The 14,315-nt window shown below is 35.1% G+C and overlaps 1 protein-coding gene across 2 annotated transcripts in view; it reads left to right on the top strand.

The window, feature by feature from the left end:
* SOX5 (SRY-box transcription factor 5) overlaps positions 1-14,315 on the top strand; it is an 898,547-nt gene that overhangs the window by 242,937 nt on the left and 641,295 nt on the right. For both annotated transcript variants that reach the window (XM_016197392.2, XM_087814757.1), the window contains exon 4: positions 1,893-1,989. The gene's annotated coding sequence lies outside the window, so the exon portion shown is untranslated. The remainder of the gene's footprint in view (positions 1-1,892; positions 1,990-14,315) is intronic.

Genomic DNA, 14,315 nt, shown 5'->3' on the forward strand with positions numbered 1-14,315 from the left:
GGAGAGAGGGAGAGGGAGATAGAAACATCAATGATGGGAGAACCGTCGCTGATCGGCTGCCTCCTGCACACCCCCGACTGGGGACTGAGCCCCAATCCGGGCCTGTGCCCTGACCGGGAAAGAACCGGAATCAAATCATGATCTCCTGGATCCTAGGTCGATGCTCAACTGCTGAGCCACGTCCAGCTGGGCAGATTTTTTTTTTAAGAGATAAGATTCTTTTCTCAACTCTAAGAAAGGAAAGTTCCTTAGTGTCATGTCAGCTCTGTCCTTTCTTAGGTAAGTTTTAAGTGCTATTGGTGAGAATGGCCATCACCATAATTTTTAAAATAGGGTGTTTTCTGTTCCATAAATACACAGAAAATTATTATTTTAAACTAGCATCTTTTTTTGGGGGGGGCCTCTTTTCTGATAAGAGGATGATTGAAATATCCTTTTATTTCCATGTAAATTCAGGTTAAGAGCACTAATAATAATTCTAGTCAATTTTACCCAACGAATGTTGGTAGCACCTAAAACGAATTTTCCCTTAGGCTGCTTTGGCAGTTCCATCTTTATTCTTATATATAAAAATAAACATAATATAGATCAGAAATTTTTAAAAATTCTTATATTTTCAATCTTCTGACATGCTGAAATGTTATAGTTGAAAAGTATGCCAACTGCAATCTATCTCAAAACTTGACCTGATGTAAAGATTGTGGAATCAAACAAATTTTTTAGAATTTTGTATTTTAAGTTTTTTTAGTTCCGTGACTAAAATATAAAAATACAGGCTCCCTCTTGTGGGTAAATTACCACCTGTGTATTTCTGTGTTGCCCACATACAGGATATGGCACAACTTTTCTGTTTCACTTTTAAGTAAATTCTATTGCAGACATTTCAATGCACAGAAAAAAAGTAGAGTTTGGGGTGCATTTTTAAGCAAAAATTCTAATGAAAATAGGTGTTTTTAAATTGGCAGATAACCTTTATTTTACTGTGGCAACATGATTTCTGGTGTTCAAAATTTTTAATAGTGTTTGTCACTTTGGAATCCCCCTGATGGAGGAATCGGCGAGGTAATGAAATAATGCGCGGTGCTTGCTTTGTCTGCATGGGGGTGTGGGGATTTCTGTAAATATTACCCCGTGTTCTGACACTGGGCTGGAATGACATTCCTCCCTCAGTCATGCTGCAGACGGACACTGTGGTCACAGAACATCTCAAACACCGTGGGCCTTGCGATCAAAGCTGAGCAAGCTGCGGGGTGGGGAGAGTGGAGGCCGAAGCCCCCCTCGCTCCCTGTGTGGGGCGCTGAGCAGGTGGAGGCCGGGCGGGTTCCCTGCTCCGGAGCCCGAGGCTCGGGAACCTCTGTCCAGTCCCGGGAAGCGGGGCCAAGCCAGGGCTTATTCACTCCCCCAGCGGCCAGAGCAGGCTTCTGAGGCTGAGCGGGCCAGCACAGGGGTCTCCGGAGGAAGGGGGATTTAGAGGTAGCTGGGCCACTCCCGCTAAACAGCTATGAGTTGACCGTCGCTGTCATATATTCGAATGGACTCCAGTAAGGGACCTATGAGGACCCCTGAGGCTCTGTCATAAATCATTTTAAGAAATAAGAATTTTCCTGGCCTAAAGTATCTGCAGGATGTTTACATGAAAATTAGACAAAATGAACAACTTCTAAGGGGATTAACACACCTGTACATTTTTAGATTAACTCTGGTGGCCTTATGTCAAATTAATACCTCTTTTTCCATGAACAATGACTTTACTATACATTTTTATATCCACTTATATATATATGAATTTATTTTGAAATGCTTAGCTTTCTCCTGCTTCCAAAAGTCATATGTTGATATATTTACTATAAAAGAAATACACGCTGTTAACAGTTTAATTTTATTTTTTCTAGCATTCCTTTTGCTGATGACACGATTCCTGTTTGAATCTGTTGACAAGATTCTGAAAGCTGAACAGAGGATTTTGGCTCTGCACTGGGCAGGAAAAAGGTATATTCATAAGAAACACAATACGCACCTTTGAAAAATCAATTACTGTATTTGCTACTTTCCAAAAATGGAAGCTTATATGCCTTCTCTTATTTTTAATTTACAAGTAAAGTTTATGACACATGCATATAAAACTATAGTTCATAGTTTTTTTATATTCCAATGACAACTGGATCTGGAATTATGATTTTGAAACTCATTATAAAGGTAATGATGGCAACATGCTCTTCATTTTCTCAGTGAGAGAGACTTTTTTCTTGAAGCTGGAAAGGCTTTTTATTTCCATTGAAAAATATGTTTTAAAACTGCTATTGCTGCTTTGTGGTTGCTGCTGCAAAAGAAATATTTTGGGTCACAACAAGTAGATCACACATTTTTCAAAAATTTCCATAGGCTATTACGTATTCCAGGGTATGCTTTCAAAAACACACAAGGGTAATTTTGCTGAGGCCAAACAGATACATTTCAATTCACTTGACAGGAAAATGTGTGGGCATCTATCTGTGTATGCATTTATGAAATGCTTATTTGTTTTTTTCAAAAAAAAGTTTTACTCTTGGGAATGGGAACTGAAGGTTTGACCGCAGACCTAGAGTTGAAAATCCTCTGATCCCATGGCTGACTAACTGTCACGGGGTGGCAGCCGCAAAATTTGGAGTAAGGGATTCTGTCGTTCTGAAGAGGTTTATTTCTAGTAAGATGGAAAAGGCATTCTCTTTCGATTCCTGAAATGAATAATGAAAGAGTAAGTGGTCTTCTCATGAGGTGAACTAAAACTTATTTGTTCACTAATCCACCCTTAAAGTCATACGGTTAATGTTTCTAGAACTTCAATATATACATTTATTTGTGAAAACCCTTAGAAACAATGGTGGTTTTTACATTCTTTAAAAACTAAATTGTTACAAATCTAAATAATTTTAAAAGTATTTATAAATAAGACTTCATGTAGTCACAGACAAATAAAATATAATGTGCAGGAAGACATGGTGAGTGATGGATTTTATGCTAATAGAAGTGGAATAAGTCACGAATTAATGTTGCAAATATGGAACTTGTAAGATTTTATAAATAAAACCACCAGTGTAAGTAAAAGTAAAAGGCAAATCACAAACTGGGACTAACTTCTAATAAATAGGAAAAACATTACATGTAAGGAACTGTTACTGTATTATAAGAAAGACACTAACATCGTAATTTAAAAGATAAGACATAAGAATAAATTATTACTAAGAAATGTAATTCAAATACAAAAAGCTAACAAAAGAAATGCAAAGTTACTATCTATCTAGTAAGTAGTTACTATTACTATCTAACTTGTAAAATGTAGTTTGGAATGACAATGTTGTAACCAGAATGTGGGGAAATGGGTTCTTTTAATAATGTTGGAAAATGGTTATATTTGCTCAGCTTTCCACGAAGTGATTTGGGCATCTCTGTTAAGAGCCTTAAATGTTTCGAAAGCATTCTATGCAACATTTTCACTCTGCTCATTTGGAAAACATTTGATTGCAAGTTATCCACAATAGTATTAAAAAGATAGAACTTGATATTTCTTTGATGTGAAGTCTGTATGGGCAGTTCAGAGTGACCGGATGGCTCCACAGTTGCCAGGGACCCAGATCCTTCATCTTTTGCTGTGTTACTCTGAACGCATCACTTTTACCTAGTGTCTTGGGATATCCAGTGTTGGCACACTGGCAATTATATTCATATTCTAGTAACAGAAAGGAAATATTTCTAGAAGATCATGCTTTCTCCCTGTAAGGACATCTTCTGAAAGGTGTCCACACTCCTTCCACTTACCTTCCCTTGGCTAGAACAGTCGCATGACCATGCCACACTGCGAAAGAGGCTGGGAAATGTAGTTTTTATTTTGGAATATAAATGTGGGGGAGTTATTAAGTGAAATAATAAGAGAACAGATATTAGAGCCTAAGTAACAGTATCTGGTAATTTCATTCCCAAGAAATTAACTTAATGAAACAATTAAAGGAGATAAAATTTATTATGTAAATATGTTAAGTTTCATATATTTATAATGGGAGGAATTTGAGATTGACTAACCTGTCTAACAATAGTGTAGTGATTAGATAAATTTGGGTACTTTCATATTACAGGATATTATGCCGTTCTGATTCAGAAGTTTTTATAAATAATTTTTAAAGTAGCCTGTTACTTTAGAATAGTGAGTTTCAACATTTTTCATCTCACAGCACACATAAGCTAATTACAAAGATTTTGTGACACATCAAAAAATATATTTTTTGCCAATCTGAAAAAAAATAGGTATACTTTTGATTCATTTACACTGGACGGCTAATGTGTTGGCTGTTGTTATTTTTTTATTTGACAATCTAAGGACTGTTGTCATTTTTTTAAATTTCACAATCTAAACAGTCAGATATCGCGTGTTTTAAAAATTCTTGTGGCACACCAGCTGAAAATCACTGCTTTAGAATATTAAAGGAGTGAGAATTTAAGTTAAAGCTAAGTGAAAAATCACAAATACGTAGCAATCTGTGAGAAATTCTTTGCAGACAGTAGAGGAGAGCATTTTCCCCCTGAACCTAAGCTGATTTCACTGTTTGGAACTTGTAAGAGAAACATAATGTTGAGGAGCACCGGCGTTGGAGACACGGTGTTTGGGTTCAGCTTGTCACTGTACTTAGACCTGTCTGTTGGTGGGGACGTTCCTTAACCACTGACCCCCCGTGTGTGAGACCTAAATAATGGAATTCACTGTATCATGCAAATACTTACCATGTGAACACTGGTGTAGCTACACTGACGTCTACAAAATAGATTTTAGAGCCCAAACCATTACTGAAGATACTCACTTTATAACTGATTGAAATTTCAATTCAATAGGAAGATAGAATAATTTTTTATCTAAATGCCCCTAAAAACATAAACTTAAAGAAGCATTAAGGAGACATTGAAGACCAGCAAGGAGAGGTAAACAGATCCACAGTAGCTGTGGATATTATCTCACTTCTTTCAGCAACAGATGGAATTAAATAGACAAAGTCAGTAAGGATGTAGTTGAAAGACAAGATTAAGAAACTTGACCTGATAGACATATGTAAAATCTTGCACACATTTACAAAATTCACATTATTTTGAAGGACACATGGAACAGATATAAAAATTAGTGGTTCTGAACAATCTCAAAGAATTGGAATCGTAATAAGTTAAGCTGCAAAAGAATAACAAACATATAGCTAGAAAAAGTTTCAAAATTAGAAAGATCACAAAAGAAATTATAAATATTTTAGGCTAAATAAAAGTGCATGTTCTGCATATCACAATTGTATAATGCCTGAAAGATGTATTCATTGGAAAATTATGCCTTAACTAAATGTATTAGGAAAAAGAAAGAGTAAAATTAATAGGCCAAGAATTAATTCCAAAAAGATCAACAAAGTAACCTTAAAGTAGAAGAGGGAAGAAATGAAAGTAGGAGCAGAATTAATGAAGTGAAAGGGAAGACAAAGAAAGTGAAAAATCGGTTGTTGCCAATGACGAATGTGTCTTCCAAACCCCTGATGAGACTGAGCCAGAGAGCAAGTGACAGAGGGCAAGTAACTATTATTAGGAATGACAAAGGCCAAGGTAGTAAAGCCAAATAAAGAAATAAAGTTAATAGGATTAAGAAAGAAACAACCAATTATCATTATTGGCAGATGATATGAATTAATAATAGCATTTAGTAAGGTTGTACATATACTGAAATCAACTATATTTCCATGTATCAATATAGTAATGTGGAATAGTCATTTGATAAAATATGCACTGATGAAAATGGATGCATTTTAGTGACCTAATTAATAGTAAGTAGAAAAAAGCAAAGACATAAGAATACATACAGGATGTTTCAGGCAAACAATTATATTGCTCAGAGATGCATTGCAGATGGTAAAGCTATAAAGAAATGCAAGAAAATACTACTAAAAGAGTCAGGGAGTGCTGATCTCTGGGAATTAAGGAAAAGGCTGAGCCCAGGGAGGGATTTGGGTCAGAGCACTTCTCACCCAAGAGAGAGAGTCGGTAATGTCCTGTGTGATGGATACATGGGTGCGTGCTTTCTTACCATTTGTTAAACTGTATGTATTGTATACATATATTTCATAATAATAAGTGTTAAAATAAAACAGCAAATAGTTATGACAAGTTTTATTTCTTTAGAGGTGTGTTATGTTTTATGAGGGAGAAACATGGTTGCAAATAGTATAAATTAAACAGCTACAGCTTTCAAAATTAGGTAAAATAATTTAAGATGCTTGTAAAGAATTTTCCACATTGGAAATGAAGAATAATAATTGGAAATGAAGGCCATTCAAATAATCATTTATTTTTTCCAGTATTATTTTTAAAAGAAACCTAATACAGAATATCAAGTATTGCCAGAATGTTTTCAGAACTATAAAATCATGAATGTTTTGTTTGTGTGCATATTGAAATACAACATCATATTAAAATATCCTTTGCATATATCAACAATATGCACAAAAAGGCTTAGTTGAATATCAGATTTAATATTGCATTGAACAAAAGTAACACAACAAAAATAAGTACTTCACATAGGTATTGTAAATCTAAGGTTTTGCAGAGGTAAATTGAGGGTATTGGTTATTTATACCATTGGTGGCAGTTATTTTTGTTTTGCTTATCTCCTTCTATGGTAACATTCTTTTAAAATGTCACTGCATTCACAGTTATTTGCTTTAACCATTTAGCCAGTTAATAATTTGTGATCCTAGGTAGTTGTTTTTTATACACACCTTTTGGTCACCTTTCTCTTTTACTTGCAAATGAGCAAGCTCTTTGCTCTAACTATTTATCAAATCCAATCCTTTTTGTTTTCTCATTCACCCTAATCTAGAAGTAAAATACTTTATTGCTTGAAAAAGAAAAATAATCCCAATATATTGTAAATTGTCAAGTGAGTTCTTTATAATTAAAGATTACTCTGCAATATACAATTTTTAAGGCATTTATCTCGACAGGGTTCACTGGCCTTTGAGAATGAGCCACTTTGTTGACAAATCTATCATCTAAATTGTGCAACATTAATGAGAACTCTGAGCAGCACACTTTTACATTTTAATGTGGGTGGCAGTTGGAGGGGGGATACAGCACCGAAACAAAATACAGAGCGTGATTGAAGCTGATTTTGAAAAGGTCTCCACCTGTGGATAAAAATGTGCATTACTCCCAACATAATAATTAACGAGACTTGAAAGGCCATGGCAAAATCCAGTGACCCTCTGAAATCAAAACCCCGGTTATTACAACAACACCATGCAAAACAAGCAAACAAAAAGAAACAGGAAAAAAGGAGGCACTGTTATACACAGTTACACAGATACAGGGCTTGTGATGCTTTATCCCTGTGCAAATAATTGCCCACGCTCTATACCGTAATCCAGAGTTCCTTAGAAACATACGGTAGAACTGATTCCTAAAAGTAAGGTCTTTGATTTGAATCCCTTGTTTCTTCATTAATAACTTATTATGTGATCCTATATTTCCTGGGTAGCATAAAATTCCATACCTCATTCTTTCCCATATCCCTTATAAATCATAGTAGATCATCTTTTATTGCTACACTCAATCTCTTGACTAGATGATGCCTTTTTAGATATACTTTCAGCTTAGTTTTCTCAAGTGAATGAAACATTATAGGCAAAAGCACCATGAAAAGCAGGCCGAAGGAATATTTAAATCGAATAGCTTTATACTCTTTATAATTTTTCTTAATTCAAAATTATTTGTTTAAATGCCTGATCATATTTGTCTTCATGCTCCACCTACAAATATCAAATATCCATCTGAATAGTTTAGCATAAAGTTAGTCTTATTTTTCAGGGCGTACCAAGTGTATGTACATATGCACTGGGGGGATTTTATTAGCACAATTTGAATTGCAGAGTTCATTTTGAAATGTAACATGAGTAAGATAATGCAATTAAGTAGAGATGCTCCATTGTACTGGTCTTGGAAGGAGATCTTGCTACTTGAGTAGCCAATGCTAATCCACTTGAAACAGCTCTAAAAACACAAGCCTGGCAGAAAATAATGGTCTATGTAGAATTCCTTTCACTTTCAGCTTCTTGATTGATAAAGAATAATGAGTGAGCATTTAAAAGTTATAGGAAAATTCGAATTTTATTACTTTATAAAAGTCAGATGATCATATGTGTCTTAATAACTTAATAATAACTGCTTGAGGATTGTTTTCTTATTCAGCAATTGTAATTAGGAGGATTTTTCCTTCCAAATAAAATTATGCTTGAACTGCTGACCAGAAATCTTTAAAATAATGTATATGAGCAAGCAATGGATTAATTTTGCATCTTTCTTTAGACTACTAAGCAACAAAGAAGCAGTTATAACAATAATAATTTAATTTGAGAAAAAACCTTGAACACAAAGTGTCTCCATAAAACTTTTTGCATAATTAGGTTATACATATTCTCAATGGAAGAAGCCTTGCCTATAGTCACATTCTGTAAATGAAAATACATTTTGCATAAATTGGTGGACTTGAATTGCTGAGATTCATTTTAAAATGTAATAAATATTTACTAATTTTTAAAGTAATTATGAACTGTGATGTTTATTTTCTTAGAAAATTATGTATCTATGCATCTTTTAGTAGACAATTAAAAAAACTTGTATTTTATAATAAACAATTTGTGTTGTATAATATGGCATGTCATGCCATAATATAATGTAATGTAACAGAATATAAACATGATGTTAGACCTGTAATTAGGGAATTTCATTCCCTCTTAAAATGGGAAAGCTTTTTCATACAAGTGTAATTTTAGGCATTTTAAATCTGTGTGAAAGAAATGGTTATAGGAAAATTTTCTAAGTGTTTAGAAACAAGTTAAATTTCTATACTATTGTCAATATAAATTCTAGAAGGATTAAAGGTTTAAATTCTTAATAAAAGAATTCATAAGAGTATTAAGAGATAGTGTTGGTGAATATTTATATAAGTTGAAGGTAGGATTGAAAGTTTTTAACCATTATATCAAAGGCAAATCACTAAAGAAAATTTTTTCTTTAAAAAATGTAAAGCAATAAATGTAAAAGCTGCTTTGAATCTTAAATTATGACGAACAAATGAGGAACAGAGAGATACATTGGTAATATATTAGGTTTAACTATATAAATTGCCATTTTTGTGAAAACTGCCAGACTTTTGGCAATTTCATATGTTCAATGTATATAACTGAAATATAACTTAAACTGCTTACAAATTAACAGAAAAGTAGAGAGATAATTTGAGTAGTCAATTAATAGGAGGGAATCAAAAGAGAATTAAACATAAAATAGTTGATTTTTGTAAGAATTCAAGAAATGCACGTTAATTATGAGATCCTAGTTCATTTAGCAGGTTGACAAAGATTTAAAATGCCACAATAACCAATGCCGAAGAGATTGAATTGAGATGAGGCTTCTCATTTACTGTGGCTAATACTATCACTTGTATTACTGTACCACAGTATAATTTATTTTATACAGTGCACATTAAAATTTGTTTTAATGTTGATCTTGTGCTTTTTGGAAATTACCTAATGTTTTATATATGTGTTTATAGTAACACAAAATTGAAAACAACCTATATAATAAAAAAATGGGGTCTAGGTTAAAAAAATTGTGGTTTTTATGTAGTATGGGATATTAATTTTATTTTAAAATGATGTTTCAATGACAGGGGAAACCAGAACCTTGTACACATTCAAGAAATATACACACACACACAAAACACACACATATACGCAGATGTGCATGCATAGTACTGGAAGAATATATACAAAATGCTAAAAGACTAATAGACTGCACAATTATGGCTGATTTAATTTTTTTCCCTTTTTGATTATACCTTTCTTTAATGAGCATATATTATTTTTATCCTATGGAAAAATGGATGTTAATTTTTAAACTTTAAACATCAATGTAGTAATCCATACATCAAGGAGCTTTTCCCCTATGTTTCCTTCTAGGAGTTTTATGGTTTCGGCTCTCATGTTTGCCTTTAATCCACTTTGAATTAATTTTTGTGAGTGGTATAAAAAGGAGTCCAATTTAATTCTGCATATAGTTATCCAGTTTTCCCAACACTGTTTGTTGAAAGGGACCATCCTTTACTCATTGAGTATCATTGGCTCCTTTGTCAAGTTTTAATTGACCATATACTCTATGTAAGTGTTATTTCTGGACTCCCAATTCTGTTCCATTGGTCTATGTGTTTGTTTTTATGCTAGTACCTTACTGTTTTGATTATAATAGCTTTGTAGCATTGTTTGAAATCAGGAAGTTTGATGCCTTCAACTTTCTTGTCTTTCTCAGCATTGTTTTGGCTTTTGGGGGTCTTTTGTGGTTCCATATGAATTTTAAAATGTTATTTTCCTGTGAGAAATGCAATTGGAATTTTGATAGGGAATGTATTAGTGATCCATACATAGGTGGTTTTTTTATGATAGCATTTTCCATGTATATAGAGTGCTATAGAAACATGCCTAAATTCTTTGTTCTAATTTTTTAATTAGGGAAAAAATCAAGAAAAACAAGATATTTAGGGGGAGTTTTCAGCCTATTAAACTAAAGTCTACATGGCTGGGATAATATGCTGTAACACTGCCAACAGGTTTATCCAGGATGTACTCAGAAAATCCCCGTGGTGGAGTTGGGGTCTTACTGCTTGATCAGAGTTGATCAGTCTTAGGTAGTTCTTTGTGTCATGCTAACTTGTGCCTTCATTTGAATTCCACTTGGTCAATGCCCCAGAGATAAGATTTTTAGAATGCTTTGAAAGTAAATTCTGGAATCCTAATGGGCAATACATAATCATTCCTTATTAATAGACTCACCTTTTGAAAACCATCATTAAATTCGTCTACTATTCTAGAATTTCTTTAGTTACTTTTTTAAAAATGATGCGGTTATCTCATTGTAAGGATGACTCATGTCCACGAACTCACAGATGTATCTACTCTTGGATTTTTAAAAAGTTCTACAGCATTTCTCCCTTTTTTTTCACTTTTATAACCAAGCAACTCAATAAATAGTGATTATTCCAATGAAATGATCCAGGGGATAAAGCACTTTATTAAAATAAAGTTAAATATACTTTATAGATTGTGCAAATGAATTTATCTTTTTAGATTTAAAGAAACACTTTTACAAAGTGAATTTTATATTTTATTGGCCAACAAAGTTGATATGGATACTTGAATAAATGAATTTGGGTACATGATTATTTAACCTATTTTTAAGTTTTGTCTCTAGTGATATCAAAAAGCATAGACAAATATTTTAATTTTGGGAATAGAAATAATTTTTCAACAGTAAATAATGTGTTTCTAAAAGGAAATTTATACATCAAGACTAGAGATTTTAGAAGGGAATGACACAGAGACTTAATAGAACTCAGGATGTTAATAGACTCTTAAAGAGCAAATATCAAAGTATCTATCTAATGCCATTGAAATACAGAAGAGTAGGGTGACTTGAACAGAAAAGGAAGGTCGAAGTAACTTTAACCTTTGTATTTAATAACAAACCATTGCATTTATTATCTTTATATATCCTCTCATCTCTCCCTTTTGTTTTAAGAGTGTTGTTACTTAAAAGCAAAAAATACTCATGTCAGAATACCCAAATTACATTTAAAAATAGACTTCAAGATTATTTGTGAGGCAGAAATAATTCAACAATTATTTCTGGTATAAAAAGTTTTTTGAAAAACATCATTTGCCCAGAAGCTTTTTTCCAACCTAATAACTCTTGGAATTATGATCTAAAATTTCAAGAGGATTAAGGCTACATAACTATTAGAAAGTACAAGTGTACAAGAATGTGACTTGAGGTGAAATCTGATTTAAAATTTCTTTTGGGAAGCTCTGGTTTCAAACAGTCCTGAGCAAGCAGAAATGCTACCTACGTAACTATTTCTCAACAAGCTTGTCTTAGTTCAACATATACTAAGTACTTGCACAGCATCATCTAAGACGTTCATTAACAAGGGTTTTTATCTATTTTCTTGATTTTTAACCATTTGTTTCAGTGCTCCTTGAACAAAATAACTCAAAACAGACAAACACGAGGTTCAACACCTTCTGTATTTGTCTTCTTTTTGGTAGTTTCTTTATGAGACATTTTGGAGGAGCGTGTGACGCTCGCCCAGTCTGTTGGTGGCAGCCCATTTGGGTGTGCCCACCACCTGTCTGCTCCAGTATTTTGTCCGAGTTCTGTCTGGAGCTGGATGGAAAGGAAGGAAGCAGGAGGCATCTCTGCATAGCCGAGCCAAACCATTAACATGCCAGGCATGGTGCTGGTTGTTGCAGAAGAAGGAACAGTAAGTTAAGTGGGGTCCTTGGCCTCAAAATTGTTAGAAAGTCCTGGAGTATAAGGGGCTGAGGTAACAGCACACCAGCCCGTCTGGTGAAAGGCAGAATGCAAAGTTTCATCAGCTCAGTCTGAGTCCTTTGCTTCTAGCTGCCACCTCGGCTAGGGATGCCCGTTTTCTCAAGGTGGGGTCAGCTTGCTACGAGTTTAATCTTAGGAATTTTTTTTTAAATATATCTTTATTGATTTCAGAGAGACGAAAGGAGAGGGAGAGAGAGAGAGAAACATCAATGATGAGAGAGTCATTGATCGAGCCCGCAACCCGGGCGTGTGCCCTGACCGGGAATCGAACCCCGATCGCCTGGATCCTAGGTCGATGCTCAACCGCTGAGCCACACCCGGCCGGGCAATCTTATGAATTTTATGTAGTGTTTGACCATAAACAATACGTGAATCCCACTTCCTTTAGAGACAAAAACCTCAAATTTGTAACCACACAACATCTAGGAGATCCCCGATAGTGACAAACAATATTAAGGGAACATAGTTTGAGCGATATGCAATTCCTCTGGAGACGTTCTGAAACCCATTTCTGAACGAAGCCAGAGGCGCATAGAGGTGAGTCCCCGAGTGCCTTCTAATGACCCCAGGTAAGAGGCTTTTAGGATCCATGTGTTGGCGTGGTGTCACTGGCCCTGGCTGAGGACTGCTGTAAGGAAGAGCCCCGTAAAACTCATCATGCCTCCCCAAAAGTGTGTCCCAGAAACATTTCACTGCAGCCCACGGGATGCGCTCTGGGACCGCGGGAGACGTTTCCGACTCCTCTGGGCGCGCTGCCCCTGAGCCGCTGGTCTGCCGATACCTGTCAATTGCGTAACTGGTCACTGCACATTTTGTCTCTCACTGCCAAAAACCTTAGTGCCAAGTCTAGCCTCTGTACCCAAAGGTATAACACTTGTGGAATGTACTTACTGTAATTATGCCCCTCCTTTTATTGATGCTCTGTTATATTTCATGTATCAGGAGAATGATGAAGTTTCACAGGCAGGGGATGGGAGAGGGGACGTGTGCGGAGTATTCGAAAAGGCATTGCTAAGACAGTGGTGTTCGAGTCGGGCCTTGAATGTGGAAGCGAGGAGAGAATGGAGACACACGAGCAAAGGTGTAGAGACTGAAAAACTGGGTAGTTCTGTTGGGCTCAGCAACATTAAGGCCTAGGTGGTGGCGCATCAGTCGGTAAATTTCAGGTCCTTAAATCCAATCTAAAAAGCTTGTGCCTAATCTTGCCTAACTTGATGGTTAAATGGCACTGATGTATTTTCCCCACAGGGAACTTGAGCATGCCTTGTCCACGGCCGCAAAGATTTCTCCGGTTTGTGCTGTGCTGTGGGTTGTGTGTGGGGGGTGACACTGGAATGCAAGAGACCCAAAATAAAGTGTAATATAAGTTTCCCAATAGAAACTGTATCACTGCATTTAATGAGAAGGTGTTGGTAGCCACGGTAAATCCAAGTAATACAAATTCAGTTGAACAATGCTTCGCTGTAGACTTCATTATGGCTCTATCCTTCTAACGTGTTCCGGCTGAGTCCATCAGCTAACTTTTCTGCTGCAAATTTTAGTTTGAATTAAGAATTAAAAAGGGTGAGTAGTAAAAGTAAAAAGAGAGTTAAAAATGTATCCTTGCCTTAGATGTACAGCAGTTAGTTTTTTGTCTAAAATTTAGAATTTCCTATTCTTTCACGATCTACATTTTAAATCTCGGTGACAAAGATGTAGGTAACATATGTTGAACACTCCTAAGTACTTTCTAAGTACTTCACATTTTAAAAACTCATCCAACTCTCAGAACAATCCTATGAGATATGTTCAATTATTTCTGTTTTACATTTGGGAAAACTGAGGCATGGGAAAATTAAAAAGCCTTACCTAAGCTTACACAGGAGAATTAACTGACTGTG

This window comes from Miniopterus natalensis, chromosome 2 (genome assembly GCF_054644295.1).
Source record: "Miniopterus natalensis isolate mMinNat1 chromosome 2, mMinNat1.hap1, whole genome shotgun sequence".
In the NCBI taxonomy this organism is placed as follows: Eukaryota; Metazoa; Chordata; class Mammalia; order Chiroptera; family Miniopteridae; genus Miniopterus; species Miniopterus natalensis.